Here is a 15,000-nt window from a genome sequence, read left to right on the forward strand (position 1 = left end):
TGCCCCACTGCGTCCTGGGTCCGAGCAGCTATAATGATCCCGCCTTTGTTTCGGCCACGCACGCCTACAATACAGAGGATCACAATCACTGTTCTGCAGCCTACAATACCCACGAGGCTGTTTGTTTCATCTCAGCCCTGCAAATGAATACATTCGTGCTGGGTGGAACAGTTTGCAGATATTTGGACAATGTTTAGGCTGAAAATGTTACCCACTGCTGCGTCAGGTCCGTTACAAAGCAACCTGATTACCTTATGTTTTATTTTCGTTGGAGTTTGAAGGAAGGTTTCTTTTTTACGGGGGCGGGTTTACATCGTCAAAGCCAGTGATGGAGGGGAGGTGAACAGATGAAGGATTCCGAGGTTAGAGAAGAGCATGTCAGACTGCTTTGTTGTGTACGAAAATACAACCTCACCGCCCATGTTGGTCTTAACATTGTGCTGTTGTGTAACACACTGTTGACTGCACTTTGAATTGTTACTTAACTTTTGCTCTGAATCATGAGAATTCACTGCGGTATCATTTAAACTGAGAAAAGTGCTGTAAGAGACAGAGAATATGCTCAGATATTTATCTGTGAAAAGAGAGATGAAACGAATGTAAACAGATGTGTTTTTTCCCATAAAAAAAGACTAGACATTGCTGTAGATGCAGTAGTAAATGGAAACAATGAGAATGGACTTACCCATGTACCACCATCAAGTGTGTACATTCTCAGCAGCTAATGTGAGATTGGCCAAGGTGTTAAAGTGTTGACAAATGTATGCCCTTCCTCATTACTCAGCACAATGATAGCAAATATAGGCATCTATTAGCTAACATAACTAATCTGGACCGTTAGCGTACTCCTCCAAGCATATTGAGCTCTCCAGATATGGCTGACTTCACATTGTAGAAGCCCCGTTCACACTTGCACCGTAACCCAGAATTGTTCCAGACTTTACCTAGAGGAGCTGTATGTATGAACCCAAGTGTCTGTAACATTTGTACCAGACATTACACAGACTTTATCCTAGTACGGTGTCACGTTAATGTCCAAGTGAATAGAACCACTAATGTTCCAGAGTATCATGCTGTATCTCCTGCACACACTGCACAGGCACCACCTCAACCATATAGAACATGTTCAGCTGTGAGAATAGGTGACACAGAATATCTCTCGTTGTTCTCTACATGTGTGAAAGGACAAATCAAGGTTAGCTCATGCTTCCTCTACCATTTTTTACATATGAAATCTGGAAAAAGTCCAGAAAATTAGGTCCTAACGTTTCTTTTGTATGTACTAGTCTTGATCCTGGAACTGGTACAAACTCCACTGGGGAGAAAATTGGGTTAAAATAAATCACCCTAATGAGAAGTTGAAATAGTTTTTTTAGTGTTCAGATTAGACTACTATAATGTGTAATAGATGCACTGTATAACATGGAGGATTCAATATATTGTGACTTTTGCACTAGTGTTAAGTGCAAATTGGACAAGCTGTTTATTGCCTATTATGTTTGAAACTGTTGATAATGTGACCTGCTCAGTTTATAGGCCATGTGCATGGTATAAAACAAAATGTGTCTCTCTTCTTTAATCATGTGCACTTAGGGTGGAGGGCTGCTTGATTAAGTGAAGTGTGAGAAGCTCACAGCAGCCTGATTTTTAAAGAAGTGTTGTTGAGTAACAGATTTTAATAAGGTGAAACTCATGCGGCCTGGCTGAAATCATTCATACAGCAAAATCACAACACAATAGCAATGCACACCAGTTTAAATAAGAGCACTACTGATCTGTCTAAACTGTCTGACCTTTCACAAGCACAATAGTACCATTCGAAATAAGTAACTCTCTCTAAATGTGTGTATTTTTGGTTAGAGCCACACAGGCTTTCTGTCAGAATTCATAAACGTTTTTATGCTTTCCTTTTTTTAAGATTATTAGCTAATTTAATCTGTTTAATCATTTATTTGTCCATTATTCTATCTTCTGGTTTGTCATGTTGCTGCAAACACAGACAAATTCTTCTTGTTTGCAAGGTCTTTATGTCCTGAAATATATTACATTAATTGGTTACAGAAAACCCCTCTTATAGTCTCTATCTCTCCCTCTCTCTTTGCTTACGCTCAAGAATCCTGGTAATGAAGTGTGTTGTGTTGTGTAGTGTCGTTTGCAGGCCGTGCTCTTTATAAATGAGCAGTGAATGGGAGAGTGATTCATTTTGTAAGCAGCACCCACAGAGTGCCCCCCCACACACTCACACACACACAGCTCCCCACAGCCAAGCAAACAGAGGCAGATATGCCAGCTCCACTCTGCTAATCATGCAATATCTCCCCATTTACCCCACACTAGCAGAGGCACAGTGAGTCCAGGGGCAAGAGGAAAAAAAAGGTAGTAGTGCTGTCCCAAACAGCATTGTACAGGTTCTGAAATATTAGTTTGATGTTTCCAAAGCGAGTACTCTCACATTCTCATTCACAAACAACATTCAACACATGTCTTTAATTGTCTTCCTTAGTCCCTCCCTTTTAATCTGTGATTCAGTCAACAATGTAAACGTTTGCTATGATTTAACAGTAAATTACACTACATTAGAGTTTACATTTTTTTTTTCTAAATTAGTGTGTAGTTAAGGCAGCACGGTGGCACAGCAGGTTAGTGTCGCAGTCACACAGCTCCAGGGGCCTGGAGGTTGCGGGTTCGATTCCTGCTCCGGGTGACTGTCTGTGAGGAGTTGGTGTGTTCTCCCTGTGTCTGTGTGGGTTTCCTCCGGGTGACTGTCTGTGAGGAGCTGGTGTGTTCTCCCTGTGTCTGTGTGGGTTTCCTCCGGGTGCTCCAGTTTCCTCCCACAGTCCAAAAACACACGTTGCAGGTGGATTGGCGACACAAAAGTGTCCGTAGGTGTGAGTGAATGTGTGTGTGTCTGTGTTGCCCTGTGAAGGACTGGCGCCCCCTCCAGGGTATTTTCCCGCCTTACACCCAATGATTCCAGGTAGACTCTGGACCCACTGCGACCCTGAACTGGATTACAGATAATGAATGAATGTGTGTGTAGTTATGTATCTTGCTATGAATCATGGAAGGCCATGTTTAAAAGTTAAAGTATGTTCTTGCCAGAATTCCATTCAAGCTCTGTAACAGGAAAATAGGAAAAATTAGGAGCATGGTTTTAACTTCCAAAATATTAACACGCAAGACCTCAGGAAAATAAATTGTAATATATAGGTTAATGTTGTAACGTATTAGAAACCATAGAAAATCATTAAATATATCGGTATCAGAGTCAGTAAATCAGTGCCGTGTTCTGGTTGGGACCATAGCTTCAGTATCTATAGAGTGTTCTCCCTGTATCCGCGTGGGTTTCCTCCTGGTGCTCCGGTTTCCTCCCATGGTCTAAAAACACGCCTTGATAGGTGGATTGGTGACTTAAAAGTATTCATAGGTCTGAGTGAATGTGTGAGTGGGTGTTGCCCTGCGAAGGACTGGCGCCCCCTCCAGGGTGTGTTCCCGGCTTGCACCCAGTGATTCCGGGTCGGCTCCGGACCCACCGCGACCCTGAACTGGATGAGCGCTTACAGACAATGAATGAATGAACTTGGATCCGTGTTGGTGGGGAGAACTGGGTCTATAGAGGTGCACTAATGGAACTGTTGTGTTTCCTGTGCTATACATATGACAGTACAATGACTATAACTGCTGTATAGTTAGAATAATAATCGTGGCCTGTCTTTTACTGGTTGCTGTGTTGCTAATATGTTATGGGTCATCAAACTGGTTATGCCTTTGTAGGATACGGAAATGTTAATTTCACATACACACATGATGACAAGGTGACCTGGATCCCTTGGAAATATATATTTAACACATCAGGCTGTTCATCTCTTATTTTGCTTTTATTACAGTGCTCTCAGAATGAGTTGAAATTGTAGTAAATGACTTGAAATTACAATAATGGAAAAATAATGGAAAGGTTGGCGAAATGCTAACGAATAAAAGATCTGCCCTGTCTCAATTAGCCATTATCTAATTAGCATAACTCGTCAATCTCTCAGACAGATCTTAAGGAACATTGTTTGCTGCACTTTCTTTTATTGTTTTTTAGATCTGATTGAGCATGAATTAGGTTTGGGTTCTTTCCCTTTTTACAGAATCACAGTGAACTCTTTACAGGGGCTGGATGAGTGTGTGTGTGTGTATGTGTGTGTTAATGCGCTTCTCACACTTGCCTTTGCAGGAACTGTTCATTTATTAGTCCCGTGTGGCAGCATCAGATCTGGGCTGCGGGGGAAGTGTCACCATATGGCTGTGGCACGAGCGCTAAATGAAATAAACAGGATGGATGAGGGAGAATGGTTCACAGAGCACTCTTCATTAGCCTCTCCCCGTCTTTCTGTCAAACACAGCCACAGGTCGCCCAGTCAGGGGCACATAAGGAGAGGTGGCAGCCGTAGTTAACGCGCTCTCTTTCTCTCTCGTTCTCTCAGTCTTCTAGCCACGGGTACTAGAGCCCGGAATATCTTTCAAATCCTCACCAAACCCTGACATGAGCTGGGTACCACAATTTCTCAGATATGTGTTGAGTAAATATCTGACCGCGGTGATCTCATATTGGTGATAGGGGCATTATCCAATCAAGACACAGCAAGTGCTTGGCCTTTTCCAGTGCACCTTCTTCATCAGGAGACTGACTACACAGACTACACTTAAATTACACCTTGTGCTGCATGGTTGATTGCCCTCTACCTTCTAAGGAACAATGAGATGAGTAGAAATAATACTGGAAGAGGAGAGTGAAGCTACATGACATCAGGCAGTAAATTGGATTGGGTCTGGACTGAGACCGAGTGTTTTTGGGTTCTGTTGAGTTTGGTTTCAAATTTCAGGCCCAATTAAGCCTCACTGTATCGTACGGCCCTGCTCATTTACATGCCTGCAGCTCGCATGCAAAATATGTCTCGGAAGAAGTTGTGGGTATTGATTAGCTTGTTTCTTACCATGTAAGTGGTCTTCCCCATCAATCATCCTCAATATTAGATCGAAGAGTGCACGTCATTGTCTTTGACTTGGCACGACCTGCAAGTTTAATGGGCTCTGTGTTCTGTAGAAACTTCCAGCATTACCACACTTTGTGGTTTGGCGTGACTCCTGCTCTGTAAATCATGTTATGGAGGAGGAATATTCCAGAAGCCTTGTAGCCTCAGGCCTGGACACCCCCCCCCCCCCTCCTTCCGCTCCCACAGATTGGCTGGATAATTTTACCTCATTTGCATTTTCTTGTGTATCAGAACCTCTGGAAAACAAAGGCCAGCCAACCGAATTAGCGTCTGATATGTATGGATCCACCGGCGCACAATTCGATTAGGGCTCCCTCCTGTTGTTCTCCCTGGTGACGGCCATTTGGCTTAGCTTAGCTACCTGATATTCTCTTTATTCTGATCATTCCTCTTGTTTGAAAGTCAGCAATATGAGGTATGCCATAGCTTCGAGAGAAATTGTATTTTTGAAGCGGTGTCATTGTAATTACTAAGCCGTTTGGCTCCCAGAAGGGTCTTGGTAGGGCATTGATTATAATTATATCAGAATTTAATTGTGTCTGTTGCCTCTCCCTCTCAATCAAGCTCAGATCATTATGTGTCCCATTTTTGATTACTCTAATGTTTATTCTCCTTTTCGATTAGAGTTCAAATAATGCGGCGTTTCGTAATAATGCTTCTCCTATAGCGAGCATTCAAACACATTATTGGTTTTATAATCCATGTCGTTTTCTCCTGCATTTATTGTTGCATATTAAAATAAAAAAATATCCAAGGAGGAATAACAGGAACATATTTGAACATTTTATGGCAAGCCAAAAGGATTGAGCCTCATTTTTATTTATTGGCATGCTGTTATTAAACCATTTTATTTGTCTTACTGATTCAAAACACAATGTTACATAAGGATCAGTGTGTTTGCAGTTTCTTTCTGAAGCTTCTGATGTATAAATATTCTCAGTGTTTATATTCTGATGATTGAATTTTCCATCCATAACGAGTGTTGTGTATGATTGTGTTTTTCTTTACTGAAGGAAACTTGCGAAGAAGCGTAAAGAGACGCTGAGCAGCACTCGGCAGGAGATGACTGTGATGGTGAACTCCATGGACAAGAGCTACACAGAGCAAGGCACCAACTGTGACGAAGCGCTTTCCTTTATGGACACACACAACCTGAACAGCCGCTGTGAGTCCACCAACATGTCTGCGTATTTTATAGCCCTTATCTGCTTGTCTTCAAGGCATCTTAAAGCGCTGTAAGCTGTAAGCGCTTATCCAGTTCAGGGTCGCGGTGGGTCCGGAACCTACCTGGAATCTTTGGGCGCAAGGCAGGAATACACCCTGGAGGGGGCGCCAGTCCTTCACAGGACGACACATGCACTCACACACTCACACCTACGGACACTTTTTAGTCACCAATCCATCTACCAATGTGTGTTTTTGGACCATGGGAAGAAACAGGAGCACCTGGAGGAAACCCACGCGAACACAGAGAGAACACACCCAACTCCCTATTTACAGACAGTCACCCGTAGCAGGACTCAACTCCCCAACCCCAAATCCCTGGAGCTGTGCGCCACCGAGCTGCTTGGTTAGGGATTTTCCCGTTTTATATTTCAGATTTCCAACCATATTATCACAGACAACTGTTTTTTGTTTTTTTTTTGTTCTCACTGTTGGTCATGAGTACCTTCTTACTGAAGCCTGGCCCTGTTGTAATCCTCCACAGCCGCGCTGAGTGCGTGACAGGACGCCGCTGTTGTTTTTGAGCTGTTTGACCGCAATCTCTTGTTCCTGCTTAATGAGCCAGCTGCTTCACTGAGTGACCTCAGAGCACGTAGCCCTGACCTTCGCTCACCAGCCGCTCTGGCTAAGGACATTAAGAGTTGCCCTGCTAATCCCACACAGATCCCCTAAAACCATAGATGTTCAGCCTCCATACACAGAGACCTGGAGTCCAGCACTATGCCCACTATTGAAAACCTGCCAAAGATATTTACATTCAGTTAGAGTTCTGGGGGGTAGTGTATGTTCAAACACCAAATATTTAGACGTGTAAAAGACGGACACATGCACGTTCTCATATACAGAGTACCCAGCTATTTTCAAAATACAGGCTCACAAACGCACACAGACTGGCTCCCCGATGTCTCAGCACTGTCCCTGAGATGTGTCCTTAGATAGCTGTCTGAGAGGTGGCTTTGGACGTCTCCATCGATCCGTTGACACTGACTGTGGCCTTGTTGAGTGGGTTAAGCTCTGCTAACAGAAACACATGCTGTGACAATAACCCAGGACACGGCTGCCACATCTGACAAAGAATGAACTTAATGAACCAGTCACGGGGCTGAAGTTAATTCATATAAAGTGGGCCTCCTAGCATTTTAAATTTGCCCAAATGGTTCATGTAAAATATAGTATCTGTAAGTTTTAGTTCATTTTTGTTCATTATTTTTAAGTTGTAGTTGGGAGCAAGTAGATAACACAGCACCTATTGTACCATTATCCAGTCTCGGTGCTAAGTAGGTGGACACATCCATGCTAGGTGCTAGCCCAGCAAACTAATCAGCCAATCATACTATGATTTTAAATGCATGGAGCAAGAACAGTGACTTTGCATATCATCCTGTGAAGTGATACAGATTGTAATATGGCATTTACATGTTGCAGCTGGATCGTCTCCATGCTCCCTCACTGTGAAGACAAACACACTGAGCACAGCTCTGCCCAACTCCTACTACCCAGGTAACACCACACTGTCCTTAATCTTTGAACTGCAGTGGTCTTGTTCTGTACCCTACTACCGCAACGACTAACTAGGTTACAATGTGTAATGTGTGTTTTTATTCTTCCACAATTCTTTTCTTTCTTTCTTTTATCTTTTTTTTCACGGTCGTTAGGGGGTTGTTGCATCATGATCCTTGAAAACATCTTCACAACAACGATGCGTATCACAGTTAGTTACATTTTATCACAGTAGGTCATAACCACAATGTCACTTCACAGAACATTACTATAAATAAATAAATAAACAACGTAATCAATGAGAATAGGTTATTTTTTGCAAATCACCGTTTTTCTTTAAATATGTCCTTTCTATAATGTTCCAGCTTTTTCTAATTTATTGTTGTACCTTTATATTTTATATAAACAGTAGAATTATAAAACACAAGATTACACCAACGCTTTAACAACTGAATCAAATCAAATTGTCAGTAACGTGTCCAGTCTTCGCTTTTAAGTGATTGTAAGTTGTCCTCTCACATTAAAATGATAGACAAACACTTATTTGAAGTGGTTAATAGGTGGTCTCTGACTTTTGAAATGCACTATTCTGTTTTATCACCCTATCATAACTAAAACTACGCTCCTTTTCTCCTGTCCTTTCCTCTTTCTGTCTCATCTCTCACTGGCCTTCTGCTGTATTCTAACTCCTGCCAGACCCTTTTGTGCCCACTGCTATTTTAGGTGAGCGAAATCTTTTGTTCATTCTTCTCATGACCACTGCTAGCCTCTCTCTTAGGCTCCTGACACACTCATACAGTCAGAAATACAGGTCATGTTTAAACACTGTGCAAAAGTTAGGCCAGACTTAATGGAATGTGTTTTGTGGTGATCTCTTTTCTTTGGTTTTGGTGGTTTTAGTGTTTTTTTATTTTTCCTATAAAGATGGCTGCCTCATCTCCATACCTGCCTGTTGCTTCTCTTCCTCCCTCCTCGTCCCGTTTGTGCCAACAGTGGGCGGGGCGTCCCGGGCCGAGGCTGGCTTCACTCCATCCCATCCGCATTGCGTGTCGTGCGTGTGATGTCACATCCTGTCTGACCTCTCATATGCATGGACAGACATGTGGACTGGATGTAGGGGGAGTGGACTGTAGGGCAGGGAGTGTGTGGGGTATCGGGGGGAAACGGAACAGTTGGAAATCACTGTTATAACGGAAAGTCTCTAAGTCGTGTAGTTTCATCAGTGAAGCTATCTCTCACTTCGGAGAAAGATTGCTTTTGATGTTGTAGCTCAGAAAAAAAGTCTTGTTTTTAGCTGAAGAGGAGAAATCAAAAACAAAACAAAACAAGCTTTAGCCGTGCCCCCTCTCCCTCCACCATCTTCTCCACTCTCCCTCCCAGAGCAACCTCCTCTTCGATTCTTTTTAATGTCGCTCCTGCCTCTGGCTAGTTCCCACTGCCCTACTTGTTTTTGTGTTCCTCTTTTGCTAGTGTTTATTCATTTATCCCATGATGAAATAGAATAATAAAATAATTTTTTTCGACAATATTACAAGCTTTTACTCGAAAATGTGCGATTCCACTATGTTTTTTTTGTAATGCCACAGCCCGTGTTGCGGAAAGTTTAATTGAAATATAACATGAAGGGATAATAGGAGTGAACCTTATTAAATATGAAAGACCGTTGGCTAGGGCCGTGTAGCTAGTAGATTAGAGTGATGCTTGTTGCCTTACAACAAGAAGGAAAAATAGCATTAACTGTACAATAGGCACTACTGAGACTTCCAATTGGAAACTGGTAGATGTGTTTACATCATCAAGTGTATTCATTAGTAACCCACTGTAGATCGTAAAATAATGGAACTGTAGTGTGTTCACATTATAAAGGACAGCCTTGAAACATTTAGCAAATTACATACAACCTATAGTTCCTAGATGATATGTTTGTATCTACTTTGAAATTCATTTTCTATCTTTCAGTGTGTGTCTAAACCCGTCGCTTTAGCAAAAACCCTGTAATCTGCAGCACCCCACTATCTATCCCAGGCTTTCAGGCTAGTGGACAGAGCTGTAGTGTGCCAGTGCTCTTTGGTGTATTGTTGCTTATACCCTGTCTCCTCTCTCTTTCCTCTCCTCTCTCTCTCTCACACACTTTCCTTTTCTCTCTCTCTTTCTCTCTGTCGCTCTTTTTCACATTTAACCTCTAATGTATCTGCTTAAAAAGTCCCCATTAATGGTAAGTTCCTCAGTCTGCCTGTTGTTTTGGGGGAAGGAGGTTGTGTGTTCCATTAAAAAAAAAAAAAAAAAAAAAAGGTGTCCGCCATTTGGCCCCGCCCCCCCCACTCCCACCCCGCCCACCCCTTTTCACGCACAAAGACACCCACCATGTGTCTTCGACATGCATGGCAGTGGACATGTCACGGCATCACATGCAAAACTCTCCTCAGCTCACGAGTGACCAGTGCTCTCCACACCCCTTCCTCCATCTCTGCTTCTCTTTCACTTGTGGTTTCACGCCTGGGTTTTTCTGTGCTCGTGTTGTGCTCGGGAGGTGTGGCTTTGGGCCATTGGTCATTGTGATGTCACACATCCCTCATCATGCTTTTTGCTGTTTGATTGACAGCGCCTCTGTGCCTCATCCTGCCATAGAAATGAATTTCCGATACAGAGAAGCAAAATCTCTGAGCATTGGCTATTAGAGACCACAGACTAGAGGAGACAGGCATACTAAAGTAGCATTTACAGCATAACCCCATATTTATGATTTGATGGAAGGATGATGTTGTATGGTGTAAATGAGCAAAAGGGCAGAATGGAACGTATCCCTCCCTCTGCATCCACTCATTCACTCCCTCCCCCACAACGTTGTGTCGTGTTTTCATCTAAAACAGTAAAGGCAAACAGCTAGAAAAGGACACTTTCTTTTACAGTGCGACTTATTACTCGCTGCTCTTAAACTGCATAGCCCTTGTGTAAAAATTGTACAGCACTGCAGTTATCATCAATCTTTATATATAGCATTTTCACTTTAGTGTAAGGTGCTTTACAAATGCTCTAGATATAAATACAGACAAATGAAAATGTGCTACAGTACCTGCCAAAATATGTCTTTTTCCATATGATTTAATATCCTCTGTTGAGTTTGCATTCCTAATATTCCAGATTTTTTGGAGCTACGTATAGAAATTGATCGTCCACCACCTGAGCTCTACGTCATCCTTAGAGTTTACGATAAGCTTCCTACAGCTGATCAAAGAGATCTGAATGGAGTATTAGACTTCAGATCAGATACCAGCTAGGACTTCAAGAGCTTTGAAAGTCATAAGCCAAACCTAGTCAATATTGGACTTCTGCAAACTTATGGAACCCGAGCAAGACTTTCCTCTTTTCCTGGTAAACACATGGGCTTCTGAGATCGGAAGGCGTATAGTCTGGATTTGTCACTCACATTATGTAACGTTTATTCATTTAGAAATGATCAATGACTGCAGTTTAAGGGATTAAATAATAACTATTGTTATATACTGTAATTAACATTAATACACAACACTGCCACGTTGTAATAACTGCTGTAAAAGAAAGTGTACGTTTCAGAAAAGCATGGCGTTCATGGCGCTCTTTGACACTTGTAGTGACCTCTCTGCCTTCTCCTTTCTCTCTTTTTTTTCCAGACGAGACCCAGACAATGGCAAGCGATACCAGCAGCCTGGCACAGTCGCACACGCACACGCATTCCACACACACACACTCCACACACACGCACTCCCTGCGCAAGCGGGACGGAGTGGACGTCCCATATCAGACCGGACAGCTGCACCCGGCCATCCGAGTGGCTGACTTACTGGAGCACGTCACTCAGATGAAGTGTGCCGAAGGCTACGGCTTCAAGGAGGAGTATGAGGTAGGACCACCATGCCTTCAACCAGCCACCCACCCAACCACCCAACCCCACCACTCTCATTTTGGCCTTCTTTACACACTCGTTTTTTGTTTGTATATATGTGTGTGTTTGTGTGTGTGTCTTCGTCTGTCCTCTCATTTCTTCTCTTTCACTGCTTTGTTACATCATTCTTTATTTTTGGGCTCATCTCTCCCACATACACACTGGCTATTGAAAGTTAATGCACTCTTTGATGATGAATGTGTTTAGTTGTGCTCTCTCTCTCTCTCTCTCTCTCTCTCTCTCTCTCTCTCTCTTTCTCTCCTTCTGTTCCTTTCTTTCTTTCAGTCTCTCTCTATATCGCTTGCTCACTGTCTCAAGCTTAGCAATGTGTAGAATCTGAGGCTTTGTAGTTTATGCACTGATTATGCCAATGCCACCTTCACACTGAGAGCTCCCAAGAGAGCCATGTTCAACCGCTCTGGCAGACAGAACACTACAAAAAAAAAAAAACCCACCAGACTCAAGTGTGTGTTCTGTTTCCCTCTGTCACTTAACCAACACACTGTTGTCGAGTGTCATCTCCCGCTTTCTGAAAGCCAACGAGTCCCCACACTGTACACACTCCACTCTAATCTGACTGCGCCTGACACAAACACCAGATTACTGTCACTTACACTCTCTATTGATTTAGCATCAACACACACAGCCTTCCCTAGGCCTTCCCTTCTTCACGACTCCTCTTCTGCCCTTCTCTTCCCTTTACTTCTCTACTCTCCTCTACTCTTCTTTTCTCTTTTCTTATTTTGTTTTCTTTTCTCTTTCCTTCTCTTACTTTTTTGTGTGGTTTTCTTTTCCCTCTTTTTCCTTTCTCTTATTTTCCCTTTTATTATCTTTTCTATTCTCTTATGTTCTGTTTCACTCTCTCTCAGTCTCTCTCTCTCTCTCTCTCTCTCTCTCTCTCTCTCTCTCAGTAATTATCTCTGTATGCCGTAGTGTTATAGCAGGCAGAGGAGTTGAATAATGCAGCTGCTCTGAGTGTCACCTGTCTGGGCTTGGCTCTGTGTGGGGGGCCCTGGGCTATGGATGCCCTCCAGGCCTGTTCCATAATGGATTAAGGCACTGCAGAATAGCAGGGTGACTAAATCACTGATGCTGCTTTCCCCACATACACAAAAACAACACACACACATACTTAAACAAACACACACACACTAGTCTGCTTCCCAAAATACAATCCGCTTTGGTATAGCCACGAGGGGTTGTGTCACAAGTGTGTGTGCTGGTCCCGTATAGGCCTTGTGTACATCCTCCCTATCCTTTATGCGTAGTGTAATGCCCTGAGAATGTTCTGTTTTGTGCTAGTGGCGTAGTGTCTGCTGAAGTTGGAATAGCACTCTTCTCCCTCAGAGCTACTCACTCACACACTTTGTCTCTCTCTGACCTCTCCTCTTGTGGTTCTGTACCTTAACTATGGATCAGATCAATGAGGTAAGCGCACACTTCATTTGATTCATTTATTATAAATCTAGAATTTTTACAGACACCCACAAAATAGACACCAGCTCTATATTAGCTAGCACCTGTAGTGTTGTATTGACAGGCTGTCTTTGTGTACATGGTATATTATCACAGCTAAAGGGACATTTCGGCTTGAAACTGGTGTTTAAACTCTTGCTTCTCATGTCAGCATCGAAGCCTTCATCAGTTTGAAAGAATTCGTAAGGCACTCATTTTAATACAGAGTAATTTAATAAGCAAATCTTTTTATTTATGGTTTTATTTTATTAGTTTACTGTGTATTTTCTTGTTTTATTACCTGAATTGGTACTCGAGTACTTCTTTTCATTCCCGTTCATGTACTCATGTACTCAGCAAACATACAGCCGAACTGAAAATGTCAGACAGCCATTGGAAAACCTTAACTTCCCACTCAATATTCTACAAACTAATAAATACAACCTAGCTACCAGTGGTCTAACTCTAACGTCAGAGATCAATCATCCATCCATCCATCCATTATCTGTAACCGCTTATCCAATTTTAGGGTCGCGGGGGGTCCAGAGCCTACCTGGATTCATTGGGCGCAAGGCGGGAATACACCCTGGAGGGGACGCCAGTCCTTCACAGGGCAACACAGACACACACATTCACTCACACACTCACACCTACGGACACTTTCGAGTCGCCAATCCACCTGCAACGTGTGTTTTTGGACTGTGGGAGGAAACCGGAGCACCCGGAGGAAACCCACGCGGACACGGGGAGAACACACCAACTCCTCACAGACAGTCACCCGGAGCGGGAATCGAACCCACAACCTCCAGGCCCCTGGAGCTGTGTGACTGCGACACTACCTGCTGCGCCACCGTGCCGCCCCAGAGATCAATCAGCATAGTTATAAAAACAGACCTGATTTTATAATCTAGAAGAAGAAGGAAGGACACAGAGGGGGCCAGATATGGTTTGGTTGCCTCTGATTGGTCAAAATCTGTTATATAGTCTAAATGACCCCATTTATATCTGTATAAGACAGTTCTAGGTGATTTTAACATAAAAAAATGTACATTTTCCAGCCCTGATTGGAGCCTGGGTTTGTATTCCCTGGTCCACCACAGACCAGGTGTAAGACTGACATTTTTATGTTGTTTTTTCGAACATGACCCATCTGTTTCTTTCATTTTTTCCATTAAAATACATTAATTAAAGTAATCTTTTCTAAAAAATCTTCAATTACTTTGGCACTATTTTATGAAGCAAGTTTTCACGTTGGCAGCAAATGTAGTGATGTTTACCTTTTTCATTTTGCCTGGAGTGTCCCTTTAGCTAACATGCTAGGTTGTCTTAGCTAGACACTGTATATTGTGTTGTTAATATAGTTAAGGGGGAACTTACAGCCTTACGTTACAAACCTGACATTGGGAACATAACTAGTGTTATGTCATGTGATGTGTCTGGACTACGATTTGTTCTGAAAACATTTGACAGTGCACAGATGTACGTATAAACATGTAACATTGACAAGCCCCATTTGCTGCCCATCGTCGGCCATTTCTGTGTGCTGCCATGTGGAACGTGACTGTGAAATGTTTTCTGTCCCCGTCTCCTCACTGCCAAAGCCTTGTGTTTGACGGATGCTAATGGTTAATGATATGACACCACCACAGATGCTCCAAGAATGTTCTCACCCAGTTGTGCATGCTTTCACCGCTGTGTGTATAACACTCAAGTTTGGGAGATGCAGGAATGGTTGCCATTTTCTTTTCTTGCCCATGGTTTTGTGTGTTTTGTTTCATTCCAGGCATCTTTGTTATAGTCAGTCCATTCAGATCGTGTTATTCTTACTTTATCTTGTAAATTAATGTTTCAAACTCACTC

The 15,000-nt window shown here is 42.7% G+C and overlaps 1 pseudogene; it reads left to right on the forward strand.

Annotated features, from left to right (window-relative positions):
* LOC136679682 (receptor-type tyrosine-protein phosphatase mu-like) overlaps positions 1 to 15,000 on the forward strand; it is a 252,906-nt pseudogene that overhangs the window by 195,276 nt on the left and 42,630 nt on the right.

This window comes from Hoplias malabaricus, chromosome Y (assembly GCF_029633855.1).
Source record: "Hoplias malabaricus isolate fHopMal1 chromosome Y, fHopMal1.hap1, whole genome shotgun sequence".
NCBI lineage: Eukaryota > Metazoa > Chordata > Actinopteri > Characiformes > Erythrinidae > Hoplias > Hoplias malabaricus.